This window comes from Camelina sativa, chromosome 2, assembly GCF_000633955.1.
Source record: "Camelina sativa cultivar DH55 chromosome 2, Cs, whole genome shotgun sequence".
Lineage (NCBI taxonomy): Eukaryota > Viridiplantae > Streptophyta > Magnoliopsida > Brassicales > Brassicaceae > Camelina > Camelina sativa.
In genome coordinates, this window is record NC_025686.1 from 22312684 (window position 1) to 22328849 (window position 16166).

At 34.9% G+C, this 16166-nt stretch overlaps 2 pseudogenes; both read left to right on the plus strand.

Annotated features, from left to right (window-relative positions):
• On the plus strand, positions 1126-2046 carry LOC104732755 (annotated as a pseudogene).
• LOC104755543 lies at positions 4853-5857 on the plus strand (annotated as a pseudogene).

The following is a 16166-nucleotide window of genomic DNA, read 5'->3' on the forward strand; positions in this document are numbered from 1 at the left end:
AGCCAAAATTTTGACAACTCAACCATCGGGTGAAAACTCAGCCGTAACTACAGCTGAGTTATGCGCATAACTCAGCCAGATTTAATAAGTCAGCCGTAACCCTTGGCTGACTTATGCGCATAACTCAGCCAGATTTTAATAAGTCAGCCGTCCGCTCTTACTCAAATGTTTTTCCGATAACTCAGCCGCAATATACCTATAACTCAGCCGCAACATACTATGTAACGCGTTACGGCTGAGTTATGGTTACACGTCAGCGATTTCTGACGTGGCGTCTAACGTGGCAATGGTATTTTTGTAATTACATTTTTTCCGGTAACATAAAACAGGGGCACGCTGGGTATTTTGAAAATACCCGAAACATTCTAGTAATAAAAAGGTTTTTTGTAGATTCTGGTAATATTACCTAAAAAGATCAGATTTTTTAATGTTAAAAGATGATGCTTTTATTTCCACATTGTCTCTGTTCTTCATCTGTTTTGATCGCATTGTTTTAAGGGTTTGTTTCTGTTTTCATGAAATGAATCACCTTTAGGTTTGTTTGATCTTTTTGTGCTTTTGTTTTGATTTGCAGGACGAGGAACTCATAAGTTCATTATACAATGAGCTTAAAACATCAGAAGGAGCTAAAAGGCAACAACAGAGATTTTGCCCAATAAACTAGTAATCCCAAATTCCAAAGTCCTGTTGTTCTCTGTTTTGCCCATGTCATAATGATTTGTATGGTTGAAATTCTGCAGGTGATGGGAAGAGTTGGATTCAATTTTCCAATCTTCCTAACAGTGATTCACTATATGGATTCTTTTAGCTTTCTTCAAATCTCTCTCTTTGCTTCCAATGTCTCCTCCGTCAAAGACTACACCTTTCTCCTCTCTCTTCTCTCTTGGAGCTGTCATGGCCTTTGCTTCTGGACTCGCTGATACCAGTCTCAAACTCAACAGGTTCGTAGCTCAATCCTTTAACTTTGCATTTGATAACTCTGTTTCATATTTGAAAGCTTTGGTTTTTGTTTTTTTTTCCAGCGGTGGATTCTATCAGATGGCTAAGATCGATCGCAGTGTCCTTTTCAAGAAAACCATTTCTTCCACAAAGGTTTTACTTGAGTTTGATGACATTTTTAACAATTATGTATCATTACATGCAGGTTTTTGGTGCTTACTCTGTTTTGGGGTTTTGTTTTGTCCTATCACAACAGGTCATGGCATTAGCTGTAGTATCTCTAGGGGTGGCAATCGCATTGGTAGAATTTAATCTGTTTGTCGCATTGGTAGCTGTTGCTTGGATTATCCCAAGTGCCATCAATAAAATCCTCTGGTCTAATCTTCAGCAACAAGCTAATTGGACTGCCCTAGCGTAAGATATACTTAATTCTCTAGCTCTCGTTTACTTTTAACTTATGGCTTAAGCAATACAAGTCTCTTAAAATCAACCCTTTACTGAACGTAGATTAATGTGGAAGACAACGCCATTTACCGTCTTCTTCTTATTGGCTCTCATGCCATGGCTTGACCCACCTGGAGTTTTATTGTTCAAATGGGGTTTAGGTAACTCTTCTGCAATCTCATCTCGGCTCTTCTCGGCTTTCTTCTCCAATGGTCTGGTGCACTCGCTCTCGGGTTAGTAGTCTTTTGTTATTTGCTTCGGTGTTTTGAAGATCACTCTTGAGTTTGATAAAATGTTAGTGTGGATTTGGTTTGGTTTACATTTTATACCACCATACTTAAGAGGTTAAAGTTGTTGTTTCTTAGTTACAGGGCAACCTCGGCAACATCTCATGTAGTATTAGGGCAATTCAAGACATGTGTGATCTTGCTTGGAGGTTACGTTATCCTCGGGTCCGATCCTGGCTTCATCAGCATCTGTGGCGCTGTGGCATCTCTCGTCGGCATGTCTGTCGTCTACACGTGGCTCAATCTTCCGGGGAAATCCATCGATCACATCTCGAGCAAGCAGCTTCCAAAACAAAATATTACCATTTCAAAACCTAAAGCCGAGGCTGACGATCGGATACTTAGTCCAGACCCGCGTAGCCGTTGTTTCCATTGATCCAACGGGGTCCTTTAGTAAGTAATTAGAAGAATTGGCATTGTTCTGCCCTTTCCAAGATAATCTTGTTTAAGATTTCCCCAAAAGACTATTTTTTTATTTTTTTAAATCAAAAAAGATTTTTAATTTTTTTTTTGAATTGAATGTAAAATTAATACATACTAGATTTTAACCCGCGGTACACCGCGTGCATATAATTTTTATTATTATTTATATTTTATGTTGTATTTGTTTGTTAAATATTGGATGTTTTGTAAATAGATGAATAACTAAATTTTCTGGCCGTTCGTGCGTCTAAATGTTTATATTAATTTTTTAACCCGCAATAGGCAATACAATTCATGACCATTTGTTTGTTATATTTAGTTTGTTTTGTTTAATGTTTGAAATTCTATTTTATTTTTTAATTATTATAATAAAAAAATAAGGGATCTAAATACATAAAAAGTAATTTATACGCTGTAATTAAGTCACATTTTTCCTAATGATTTAATTATATTACATAATCTTAGTTAATCAACTTGATTTTCTATGTCAAATATTCTAATATTTGTAGTGTTGACAAATAATAAAATGAGGATATAACCCGTGTTAGCACAAATTCAATGATATTTTATTAATTCCAACATGTCCTCTTTATAACTCATCTACTATATAACCATATTATATAGTATTTTAAACTTTTTAATTTTACATATTCGTAATGTTTTAAAATTTTACTAAATTTATACATATTAATTATAATATTTAAATAAATGCGAATCGAAGTTCTTCCTACGTTAATAATCAAAACTCACAGGTTTTAGAAAACAAAATGAGAATCAAATTGTTGTTTTCTTAGTTTGCAAAGGATTCAGAGATAAAATAGTTTATGTGTGGTTAAATATATTATAGTTTATATTTCTATATTGATTGCTGTAAATTTTTTAGTTGGATTGAGATGTAAATTTTTAGGAAACAAATTCTGACATAATACTATTTTTGCAAAAAATTTAGGGAATAAATTTGTAAATAAGTACAAATAAAAGGGTAGAATCCAAAATGTAATTCAAAAATGTATATATAGAAGTTTATGTTTCCATATTGATTGATGTACTACTTTTTTTAGTTGGATTGAGATGTAAATTATTTAGGAAATAAAATATGATGTAATGCTATTTTTGAAAAAATTTTAGGGATTAACTTTGTAAATAAGTACAAATAAAAGGGTAGAACCCAAAATGTACTTCAAAAATGTATATATAGATTTATAATGTTTTTACATGTTTTCACTTTTAGTTAATTTTTAGTCATGTCACTTTTTTGTGGGTTTTTTGGATTCATGCATCTCATTAATTTCTAATTGATTTCTCTCCTTTTTATTGTGGTCAAAGTTAATTAATGTCTTTCTATATCCATTCAATCTAAATCTATTTCATATATGTTGACTTTATCATCATTTTTTCTGGTCAACAATAATTAATGTATTAATTGTGATTTATAATTTTCTTGTCTGTTTTTACATTTAATTAATTAATTTCTATCGATTGTTTCAATTTAATTTTTACGAATTTCTTTTCTTCTGATTCAAGCATTGTTTACTTATTGTTTTTTTTCTTCAATGCAAATTGATCTCTTACCTTTTATTTTTGGTCAACACTAATTGATGTCTTTCTATCACAATATTTTTGGTCAACACTAATTGATGTTAATACAATTCTTGATATTTTTTGTATATATATATATATATATATATATATATATATATACACAACATATACATTAACATCCATCTTTTCGTTCAGAAAAAAAAAATACATTAACATCCATCAGTTTTATTTTATCTCTATCATCAAAGATGACTAAAAACATGGTTCTTACAATTTTAATGGTGTTCTTTATTATTGGTATATGCTCTCTACGTCTCTTCTTTTTTTTTTGTTTAAATGATTTTTTTGCTTATCACCTTTATAGTTTTATAACAGAATTATAAATGATAGTACTGTATATGTTTTAAATATGTATTAACAGGAATGGTGATGGAGAAGACGCAAGGACGTATATGTCATGCCTATCTTGAAGGAGCAACTCCTGGTTGTGATACTTCAGACTGTAACCTAGATTGTCGTGACAAGTATAAAGGAACAGGCACTTGTGTACCAGCAGGCTCCTCACGAGAAGATCAGACCTGCTACTGCAGTTTTAATTGTTGAAATCGATTTTTCATTTATTATCTATAAACAATCACCAAATATAATTTAATAAAATAATGGATTGAAGAAAAAAATTGAATATTGTGATCTTTCCTAATTTTGATGTGAATGTTTTATTTTAGAAGTTTTGGTTCGATTTCAAATTTCAGCATATATGTTGAATCTCGATTCTCAACATGAACTTCGTCCTACTAATAAGCCCCATTAAAATTCAACCAATTCAACTTAAACTACATCAAAATGTTTAATATATATATATTTTTTCCAGCGGTGGCTAAGATCGATCGCATGCAGTGTCCTTTTCAAGAAAACCATTTCTTCCACAAAGNTTGGTTCGATTTCAAATTTCAGCATATATGTTGAATCTCGATTCTCAACATGAACTTCGTCCTACTAATAAGCCCCATTAAAATTCAACCAATTCAACTTAAACTACATCAAAATGTTTAATATATATATATTTTTTCCAGCGGTGGCTAAGATCGATCGCATGCAGTGTTCTTTTCAAGAAAACCATTTCTTCCACAAATGTTTTACTTGAGTTTGATGACATTTTCAACAATTATGTATCATTACATGCAGGTTTTTGTTGTTTACTCTGTTTTGGGGTTTTGTCCTATCACAACAGGTCATGGCATTAGCTGTAGTATCTCTAGGGGTGGCAATCGCGACAGTGACAGATCTAGAATTTAATCTGTTTGGCGCATTGGTAGCTGTTGCTTGGATTATCCCAAGTGCCATCAATAAAATCCTCTGGTCTAATCTTCAGCAACAAGCTAATTGGACTGCCCTAGCGTAAGATATACTTAATTCTCTAACTCTCTTTTACTTTTGACTTATGGCTTAAGCAATACAAGTCTCTTAAAATCAACTCTTTACTGAACGTAGATTAATGTGGAAGACAACGCCATTTACCGTCTTCTTCTTATTGGCTCTCATGCCATGGCTTGACCCACCTGGAGTTTTACTGTTCAAATGGGGTTTAGGTAACTCTTCTGCAATCTCATCTCGGCTCTTCTCGGCTTTCTTCTCCAATGGTCTGGTGCACTCGCTCTCGGGTTAGTAGTCTTTTGTTATTTGCTTCGGTGTTTTGAAGATCACTCTTGAGTTTGATAAAATGGTAGTGTGGATTTGGTTTGGTTTACATTTTATACCACCATACTTAAGAGGCTAAAGTTGTTATTTCTTAGTTACAGGGCAACCTCGGCAACATCTCATGTAGTATTAGGGCAATTCAAGACATGTGTGATCTTGCTTGGAGGTTACGTTATCTTCGGGTCCGATTCTGGCTTCATCAGCATCTACGGCGCTGTGGCAGCTCTTGTCGGCATGTCTGTCTACACGTGGCTCAATCTTCCGGGGAAATCAGTCGATCACATCTCGAGCAAGCAGCTTCCAAAACAATCATTACCATTTCAAAACCTAAAGCCGAGGCTGACGACGGAAGAGGAGAGACCGGAGTAGCCGTAGTTTCCATTGATCCGAAGATAACGTAACCTCCAAGATTGTATAGCTTTATGTTTTTGTTAGATGCCAAAGATTAAAAAAAATAAAAGAGTTTAGTTTGTAACAATGATTTGATCTCGAACTAGTTTAGTAAATAATAAATACAGATTTTGGTTTAATCTCGAACTAGTTTAACCCTTACTATATATACAACAAACTATATATGATAGGGTTCACACATTAGTGATAAAAAGGTTAAATTCGGAAAAAATGTGTGAAATCCACATTACCGTGTGTCGAACACGCGAACTCAAACAAATTCAACGCAGAGGCACTAACCTCCTCCATACCCCCTCCATTGCTGGACAATCACGTAAAATGTGGATTATTGTCTCTTCCCCACCTTTACAAACTTGGCATAAGGTTGAATCTGCAAGATGTCGTCTAAACCGTTCCGCATTTGTCAATATCGCTTGATTCCCCACAAGCCACAGAAAAACATTAACCGTGCCGGTACCGCCACACTCCACACACGAGACCAAAATCAGCCATAACAGGTTATGGTATTGTACTCCGCGTGAGTAGTTCATACGCCGACGTGACAGTAAAGGACCCGTCTGAACTCTCTCCCACGACAAGCGATCTGTCGCACCTGTAACCCTGTCTACCACAATGGCTCCTAGTCGTAGTCTAGTGTCCTCATTAACATAAGCAGACATTCCTCCCAGATTCCACCCAGTACCATCACGCCACATATCTTGCACTAGTACACTCAAACACTCCGCAGGTAGCGAATCAAGCATCCCATCACAGAGAGGCTTTCGTGTGAGCCACTTATCCTGCCAAAAACGAACAATACTACCATTCCCAAGCACCCAACAATGGCCCAAACTGATTACCTCCCTAATACTTCGAGCTACACTCCGCCACATCGATGACCAAGTATTTTTAGGTGATAACCATTGCACATTATGCATATCACCCACCTTGAACTTGCTTCTTAGCACACAGGCCCACAAACTGACAGAGTCGTGAAGAAGTCTCCAACCCAACTTAGCCAGCAAGGCTTTATTCATTTTTGCAGCCTGTCGAATCCCAAGACTGCCTTGTTTCTTCGGGATACAGACTCTCTTCCAAGAAACCAGGTGTTGCTTCTTCTTATCACCCGTGCTACCCCATACGAACGTTCTCGACACTTTATCCAACTCTTTCAACAAGCTTTGTGGCATCGAGATAACACACATAGTATGCATCGAAACAGACGAAAGCACAACTTTAGTGAGTGTAAGGCGGCCTGTGAGACTCAAACATTTTTCTTTCCAACCAGCCAGTTTCGAGGAGACACTCGCTAATACTTCCCCAAATGTCTCCTTGTTTAACCTCTTCTGTAATATAGGCATTCCCAGATATTTACCTAAATCTTGTGTAGACTTAATACCACTCTCATCACTGATAAGTTTCCCCAAGTCCCTAGACACATTATTGGAGAAAAAATATTTTTGACTTCTCAAGGTTCACCTTTTGTCCCAAGGCAACACAAAACCGTTCTAAGATCCGTCGGATAACACGCATTTGAGACACAGATGTTCAGCAAATAAAATTAAATCATCTGCAAAATAAACATGTGAAAGCAAGGGACCTCCTTGAGAAAGGCGAATAGGCTTCCACTCCTTCCTACCAACTGAACAATCGATCTGATGACATAAACGCTCAAGACAAAGCACAAACAATTACGGAGATAACAGGTCCCCCTGTCTCAATCCCCGCAAAGGTTGAAAAGCTTCTGTTTTTTCACCATTCTATAATATATTCATCGATGGACCCGTAACACCCTGCATGATCCAATGAACCCACTTATCCGATAAACCAGCAACTACTAAAGTATCATGTAGGAAATCCCACCGAATACGATCATACGCCTTTTCCAAATCAAGTTTTAGGAGCATCCAACCCTTCCTCCCTTTCTTCCTTTTTATTGAATAAACCGCCTCCTGGCTAATAACTATGTTGTCTATGCTAAGACGCCCTGGAATAAAACTGCACTGTGTTGGTCCTATCAACTTTGTCATTAACTTCTTCAGTCTCAACACCATGACCTTTTTCACCACATTGTAGAGGCTGATCGGTTGGAACTGTGTTATCTTCTCTGGCTTCTCCACCTTCGCCAATAACACAACCAATGCATCATTCAGTCCTGGCTCTAAGATCCCTGTTTCAAAAAAACGAAGCACAAAAGCGACCATGGATTCTCCCACAATATCCCAACATCGCTGATAGAAGACTGGCTGATACACATCCGGACCGGGAGCTTTAAACTGTCCCATACTCCTCACAGCAAGCTCAACCTCATGTGCACAAAAGGGCTTACTCAACTCTAGCTTGTCCTCTCTGGTTAAACTCTGGAAACCTCCACTCGGTAAACTGTCCACTATAGCATCAATGTCCTCCATCGAATAAAGACATTTATAATAAGAGATTGCCATCTGCTCCAACTCATATGGATCAGTTTACCACACCCCGCTATCATCCTTCAGTGCCTTAATCCGGTTTCGTCTTCTCCTTATAACCATCGAGGTGTGGAAATAACTCGTGTTACGGTCCCCGTGAACAATCTATTTCTCACGCGACTTTTGGAACCACAGAGTTTCTTCCTGCTCCAAAACTTTATCCAGTTCCTGAAGCAATTCCTCCTCCTTTTGTAACAGGGCGTTAGTATGTGAATGTTCCAACAAATCTTGCACCAGTTTTATTTCTCCCAGTAGACGCTCCTTCTTCTTATGAACATCCCCAAAAACCTCTTTATTCCACTTCTTCAACATCACTTGTAAAGACTCAAGAGCCTCCGAAGTGGACAAATCTCGACGCAATGACAAGGAAACCAACTCCTAAAAACTTGAATGACTCAACCATGATGCCTCGAATCAAAAAGGTCGCCTTCTAGGGTCCCTGCTCACCACTGGACATAACTGTATATACAGGGGAGCATGATCAGAGGCTAAGAATGGGAGATGAGCCACTGATGCATCCGGCCACTTCAAACGTGTTTCTGCGCAACACAACACTCTATCTAATCTTTTAGCCACAAATTTTTGCTCCACTCGTCCCCTCTTCCAGGTGAAACGATTCCACGGAATCCCATATCAAACAAAGACTCTGCGATAATCCAGTCCCCAAAAGCCAAAGAATCCGAGGAGAGTCTACCATTACCCCCAATCCTCTCATCAACCCTAACAATGGTATTAAAATCCCCACCAACCACCAACGGTCCATCAACCCTGCTGATAACTTGATGGAGTTTTGCCCATAAACCACTCCGTCTACTAACTGTCGGTGCCGCATACACTACAATCAAATGTAGGATATCAGACCCATTCTCCACTTTCGCATAAATATATTGGTCTGAAGACTCCATAATCGTCACTGTACTGATACATGTTCTCCACATAAGCCACAAACCACCTCTTTGGCCATCCACATCAATTTGAAAAGAGTTTTCAAACCCCAATCCCTGACATATTCGACCTGCTCTATCAGCCCCAACATGTGTTTCGAACAACGCCAAAATATCCGTAACATTCTTCTTCAAGAGATATCAAATGGATCTGCTGAAATTGGGTTTATTCAACGACAAGCAATTCATCATCATATATTCAACGACATGGCATAGAACCACTGGGGGTAAACATTATTGGCGTAAAGGGTTCGCCTCTCCCGCCGACGAATCAGCCGACTCCTCCATCGCCTTGGATAACTCGACACCCTCCGACTCCAAACGAATCATCATTTGCGAGCCTGATTCGACTTCATCCGGCCCCAAATCCACCATCTTATCCCTAGCCTCAGCCATAAACACACCACCAGGTCTCCCGATAATATCTGTTTTGACTCGCAGTCGCTTACCACTGGCCAGAAAAGAACTCTCATCCCGTATGGGCCCAAAAACCAAACCCCTAACAGGCCGAGCCTGTTTCTGTTATCTTTTAAATCCATGTGCCTCGCCTCCTCTATTAATTTGGGTTTTTTGTCCTTAGGCCCATCTCGCACAAACCCTTTCTCTTTCGCGAAGGACCAATTGAGATTGCACTTGTTTCCCTTGCACGGTACCCTTCGCACCACAATTTGTGCAGAATGATATTCATTCTCCTTATTTGCACCAAACTAAATATTTGGCTCCCGTTGATCAGGGATCGTATCTTCCTCACCTAAACCACCAAATCTGTTTGAGATATTCACCTGCCTAATCTCATGTTGCGATATGTCCTGGAGATTTCTTTCCAAAACAACACCGGAACCTCCCGCCGTGGAAACAACCCTAGTCTGCGAAAGCCCTGACTTCCTCCCCCCACGTCGGACCTCAGTAAACCCATCATCTCGTTGCACCGGCTCTGCCACTACCGTCGCTATAGCCGGAACAACAGGCTCCACATGTTTTTCCTGAACCCGCATTGGACAATTATGGACCATATGGCCATACATACCACAGCCGGAACATATATTGGACAGACCCTCATACGACACAAAATAACGCTCCCCATTAACTAATATTGTGCCTTTTAACGGATTTTTCAGATCAACTTCCACACATATCCTGGCAAATCGACCCCTTTCAAACTTCAATGTAGTCAGATCCACTTTAAGCGGTTTACCTAGACCACGAGCAATGCTCATTAAAATCGATCGATGGTAAAAACTGATAGGTATGTTAGATAAACGCATCCACACCGATGTTGTAACTATCTCATCCTTCAAAGGATCAAATTCCGGAGACCAGACTTGTACCATCAAATAAATGCCAAACGCCCTCCATGGTCCACCCATTAATGCTGCCAAATACTCATCCTCTTGTTCAAAGCAAACCATAAAGAACTGTCTTTGCAGGTTCATAACATACATGGCCCCTTTCGACTTCCACATCTCTTGTAGTCTCCTACTTAGAACCGAGATACCAATGTGCTTACCCAGAACCTTGACAATCATACGCTGCTTCCAAAGGCCATGCATAGCGTCTAACACTTCCTGCCCTATTGTGACCACCGGTTCGCCATTCGCCCCGGTCGAAAACTCCAAACGCACTCGCGCCGTAACAAACCCATCATCCAAAACTGCCTCCAAAGACAACATCCCACCCGCGTTACTCTCTACCACCTTTCATCTTTTTTTTTTTTTTTGTCAAAGATTGACTTCATCTTCCAAACTACAGTTTAAATCAAATAGAGAGAAAAATGTGAGCCCCAACAACAAAATAAATGACTTCGGTTCTATGGTATTCTCGGATGTCACGTTCAGCTGACCAGAGCAAAAAAATAAACAAAAAGAATATGTAACGTTTGAGCGGTAGCTAGTCTAGTCTACATGCATAGTTTTGTAAGTCGAGCAACCTTTAACTAGAAATACGCTCAAATGGAGGGTCCCCCGGAGGCCTAAACCTCTTCCCGATATCTATCATGGTCGCATTGCGCGCCCGTGACCTGCTGCTCTGAATCGCCAACCCTAGCCGTCATTTTTTTTTTTTTTAACTCCCTACCACCTTTTTTCTCCTATATAATAAAACAGAAGTACACAACTTTTTTGTGTAAACTATATAATAAGGGTTATAAGATTAATTATTTGATTATTTGATAGGTTATATGTTATATGGGTTTTAACCATTAGTTAAATTTCGATTTGAGATCCTCTTAGAAAGGATATTCCAGAAAAATAAATAAAATCTCCACTAAATATTTAAGTAAACATATATAGGCAACAAAATCTCAAAAAATTAATATTATTCACAACAACTTTTAAAAACAATCACTTTTAACACGGGTCCTAAATTTCAACCCGTTTCTTTACTTTTATTCACAACAACTTCTAAAAAAAATCACATAAATTATATTTTATATAAAAACTGCAATATAAATAAAAGAAATTTCAATCCATGCTCTAGCACGGGTCCTAATCTAGAGTAAAATGATAAATAATAGAGTATTATGATGATGGAAAAAATTGCTTGTTCTATTCTTGTTGGTTCTTCATTTCTTAACCATTAATCACTTAGTGACCCATATACTTTTCAATATATATTACTCCCTCTATTTCATAAAAGGTGTCATTTTTACACATTTTACACAAATTAAGAAAACATTGAATTATACATATATACCCCCTATTTAATAAGTGATTAATAGTTTAATTAGTTTTAAATAAGGGTAAAATTAAAAAAAAAAAAGAAAAAAAACCAATTATGTAAAAATACATTGGAAATGTAAAAAGACACTTAAATCTCTAAGGGGGGGGTGTATTCAAATTATGATTTTGGAGGATTTGATGGGATTTAGGAAAATTGAGATTTTGAAAGATTTAAAGAGAGTTTTTAGGATATTTGGTGGAATTGTTAAATATTTTATTGTGATTTGATGAGATTCAAATACTGGGTGATTTTAAAAGATTTTATGAAAAAAATAGATTTCAAAAACAAAATTGAAAGACGCAACTATTCTCTTTACCAACTAATCTCATCGTTAATCTCCTTTGTTAACAATTTTTGCTTTAGGTTCTGTTGTAAATGTTTAATCATTGCAGCATTACTGCAAAATTTGATCACATTTTTTTTTTTGAGATTCTCTTCTTTTTCTTCTTCTTCGTCTTCTTCTTCTTCTTCTTCTTCTTACTACTTTGTTTACATTCCCGGTACTGTTCATCATCTCCTTCCCCCAGTTTTTGTTTCCTCATTAATTTGTTTCTTCTGGTTTTAAGTGTTAATTGCTAGTGCATAATCTCTTCTGGGTTTTCGGAAAATAATAACAAAACGTGCCTTTGAGGAACATACTGATTTGTATGTAGCAAATGAACCATATGGAAGAAGAAGTTGAGCGTTTGTTCCTAGAGGAGAAGAACATATTTTTTTTTAATTTGTTTCTAGAGGAGAAGGAGCAAACGTAAGATCCCTCATACAAAACGCCAGTCGGTTACAAACGCCTCTGTTACGTGTTTTTTATTTATAAAACAATTCTTTCAAAATATCATCTCTAGAGGTGTGATTTTATAAATTGGATTTCTAGTGTAAAAATGTATCTAAACTCTCTCAAAATCTCCCAAAATCATTGGTATAAGATTTTAAAGAAATAAAAAGTTATGTTTTCAATAACAGTTGATTTTATATGATTTTTAAAAATTGTTGTTTGAATAACAAGAAACTTTAAGTGATTTTGAATGATTTTATAAAAATTTCATTTTCAATAACAGAGATTTAGAAAGGGATTTTAAAATTCCAAGTTGAATAACATGTTATTTTGATAAAAATTCAAAATCTTCCAAAATCCTAGTTTGAATACACCCCCCTAAATGACACTCTTTATGTGATAGAGGGAGTAATAACTATGATTTATAATGTTTTTACATGCTTTCACATTCTGTTAGTTTTTAGTTATTTGATTTTTCTTATGGGGTTTTTGGATTCATGCATCTCATTAGTTACTAATTGATTTCTTTTCTTTTTTTTTTGGTCAAAGTTAATTACAATGTCTTTCTCTATCCATCCAATCTACTCCCTCTGTATCACAATACATGATGTTTTAGGATTTTTACTTGAATTAAGAAAAACATTTAATGTGAAACAATAAGTGTATTATTTATTTATAATAACATATTTTATAATTATTAACCAATAGTATTTCATCAAACTTTTAAATTCTCATTTAATGATCTTTGAAATTTACAATTTCTTAACATTAATTGATAAAAATATACAAAAAATCATTCTTTGTGATACAAGAAAAATTACTAAAACATCATCCTTTATGATACAGAGGGAGTATTTCATATATGTTGACTTAATCATCATTTTTTCTGGTCAACACTTATTAATGTATTAATTGTGATTTATAATGTTCTTGTCTGTTTTTACATTTAATTAATTTCTATCTATGGTTCCAATTTAATTTTTAGGGATTTCTTTTCTTCTTATTCATGCAATATCTCTTAAATGCAAACTGATCTCTTACCTTTTTTTTTGGTCAACACTAATAATTGATGTCAATACAATTCATGATATTTTGTATATATATATATATATATATATATATATATGCAATATATACAATAATATCCATCAGTTTTATTTTATCATCAAAGATGACTAAAAACATGGTTCTTACAATTTTCATGGTGTTCTTTGTTATTGGTATATGCTCTCTACGTCTCTTTTTTTTTTNGCCCCTTTTGATATACCCCTTTTCAAAAATACCCTCTTTTCTGGCCATTTTTATTTATGCCCTCTTTTAATTTTTAATGACCATTTTACCCTTAGATGAAAATTATTTTATTCAATAAAAAGAAAAACAAAATTTTCCCGCCAAAAAATTTCCGACATATTTTCCCGCCAAAAATTTTTCAAAAAAAATTTCCCGCCAAAAATTTTTCAAAAAAAAATTTCCCGCAAAATTTTTTTTGTCAAAAAACTTTTGTTAAAAAATTTCAAAAAAAAAAAATTTCCCGCCAAAATTTTTCCCGCCAAAAAAAATTTATAAGGTTTTTAAAAGGTTTTATAAGGTTTCTACCTTATAAAAGCCTTATAAACACCTTGTAAAGGCTTACAAGATTTTTTAAAGAGTTTTAAAAGGTTTTTTAAACAACTTGTAAACGCTTTTACAAGATTTTTAAAAGGTTTTTAAAAGGTTTTAAAAGGTTTTTAAAAGGTTTTCAATTGGTTTTTAAAAGGATTTTTAAAAGGTTTTTAAACACCTTCTAAACCCTTTTACAATGTTTTTAAAAACCTTGTAAAAGTTTTTATAAAATTTTTAAAAGGTTTTTAAACACCTTTTAAATGCTTTTAAAAAGTTTTTAAAAGCGTTTACAAGGTGTTTAAAAACCTTTTAAAGCATTTACAAGCTTTTTAAAAGCATTTACAATGTTTTTAAAAGCGTTTACAATGTGTTTAAAAACCTTTTAAAAACCTTGTAAACGCTTTTAAAAGTTTTTTAAAAGCATTTACAAGGTTTTTAAAAGGTATAAATTTCAATATTTTTGGCGGGAAAATTTTTCGATTTTGGCGGGAAAATTTTTTTTTTTGGCGGGAAAAAATAATTTTTTCGGGAAAAATTTTCGATTTTGGCGGGAAAAAAAATTTTGGCGGGAAATTTTTTTGGCGGGAAAATATTTTCGATTTTGATAACTGTACATTCTTGCTGTCACTCAAAAAGGGTAATTTGGTCATTTTGTATATAAAGAGGGGTAGTTTTAAAAATAGTCAACATAAAGGGGTATTTTTAAAAAGAGATATGGAAAAAGGGGCATTTTTGAGAATGCCCCTTTTTTTAAATGGTTTTTTTGCTTATAACCTTTATAGTTTTATAACAGAATTTAAATGATAGTATATGTTTTAAATATGTATTAACAGGAATGGTGATGGAGAAGACGCAAGGACGTATATGTCATGCCTATCTTGTAGGAGCAACTCCTGGTTGTGATACTTCAGACTGTAACCTAGATTCTTGTGACAAGTATNCCCTTTTACAATGTTTTTAAAAACCTTGTAAAAGTTTTTATAAAATTTTCAAAAGGTTTTTAAACATCTTTTAAATGCTTTTAAAAAGTTTTTAAAAGCGTTTACAAGGTGTAAAAAACCCTTTTAAAGCATTTACAAGCTTTTTAAAAGCATTTACAAGGTTTTTAAAAGCGTTTACAATGTGTTTAAAAACCTTTTAAAAACCTTGTAAACGCTTTTAAAAGTTTTTTAAAAGCATTTACAAGATTTTTAAAAGGTATAAATTTCAATATTTTTGGCGGGAAAATTTTTCGATTTTGGCGGGAAAAAAAATTTTGGCGGGAAATTTTTTTGGCGGGAAAATATTTTCGATTTTGATAACTGTACATTCTTGCTGTCACTCAAAAAGGGTAATTTGGTCATTTTGTATATAAAGAGGGGTAGTTTTAAAAATAGTCAACATAAAGGGGTATTTTTAAAAAGAGATATGGAAAAAGGGGCATTTTTGAGAATGCCCCTTTTTTTAAATGGTTTTTTTGCTTATAACCTTTATAGTTTTATAACAGAATTTAAATGATAGTATATGTTTTAAATATGTATTAACAGGAATGGTGATGGAGAAGACGCAAGGACGTATATGTCATGCCTATCTTGTAGGAGCAACTCCTGGTTGTGATACTTCAGACTGTAACCTAGATTCTTGTGACAAGTATAAAGGAACAGGAACTTGTGAACCACCAGGCCTTTCACGAGAAGACCAGACCTGCTACTGCAGTTTTAATTGTTAAAATCGATTTTTCCTTTATTATCTATAAACAATCACCAAATATAAATTAATAACATAATGGGTTAAAGAAAAAAATGGAATATTGCGATCTTTTCTAATTTTGATGTGAATGTTTCATTTCAGAAGTTTTGATTCGATTTACCTCCAGGCTTTGTTTAATAACTTTTTCAATTCGATTTATCACTAATTTTGATGTGAATATTCATTTCAGATAACAAGCTTTGTGTGGATT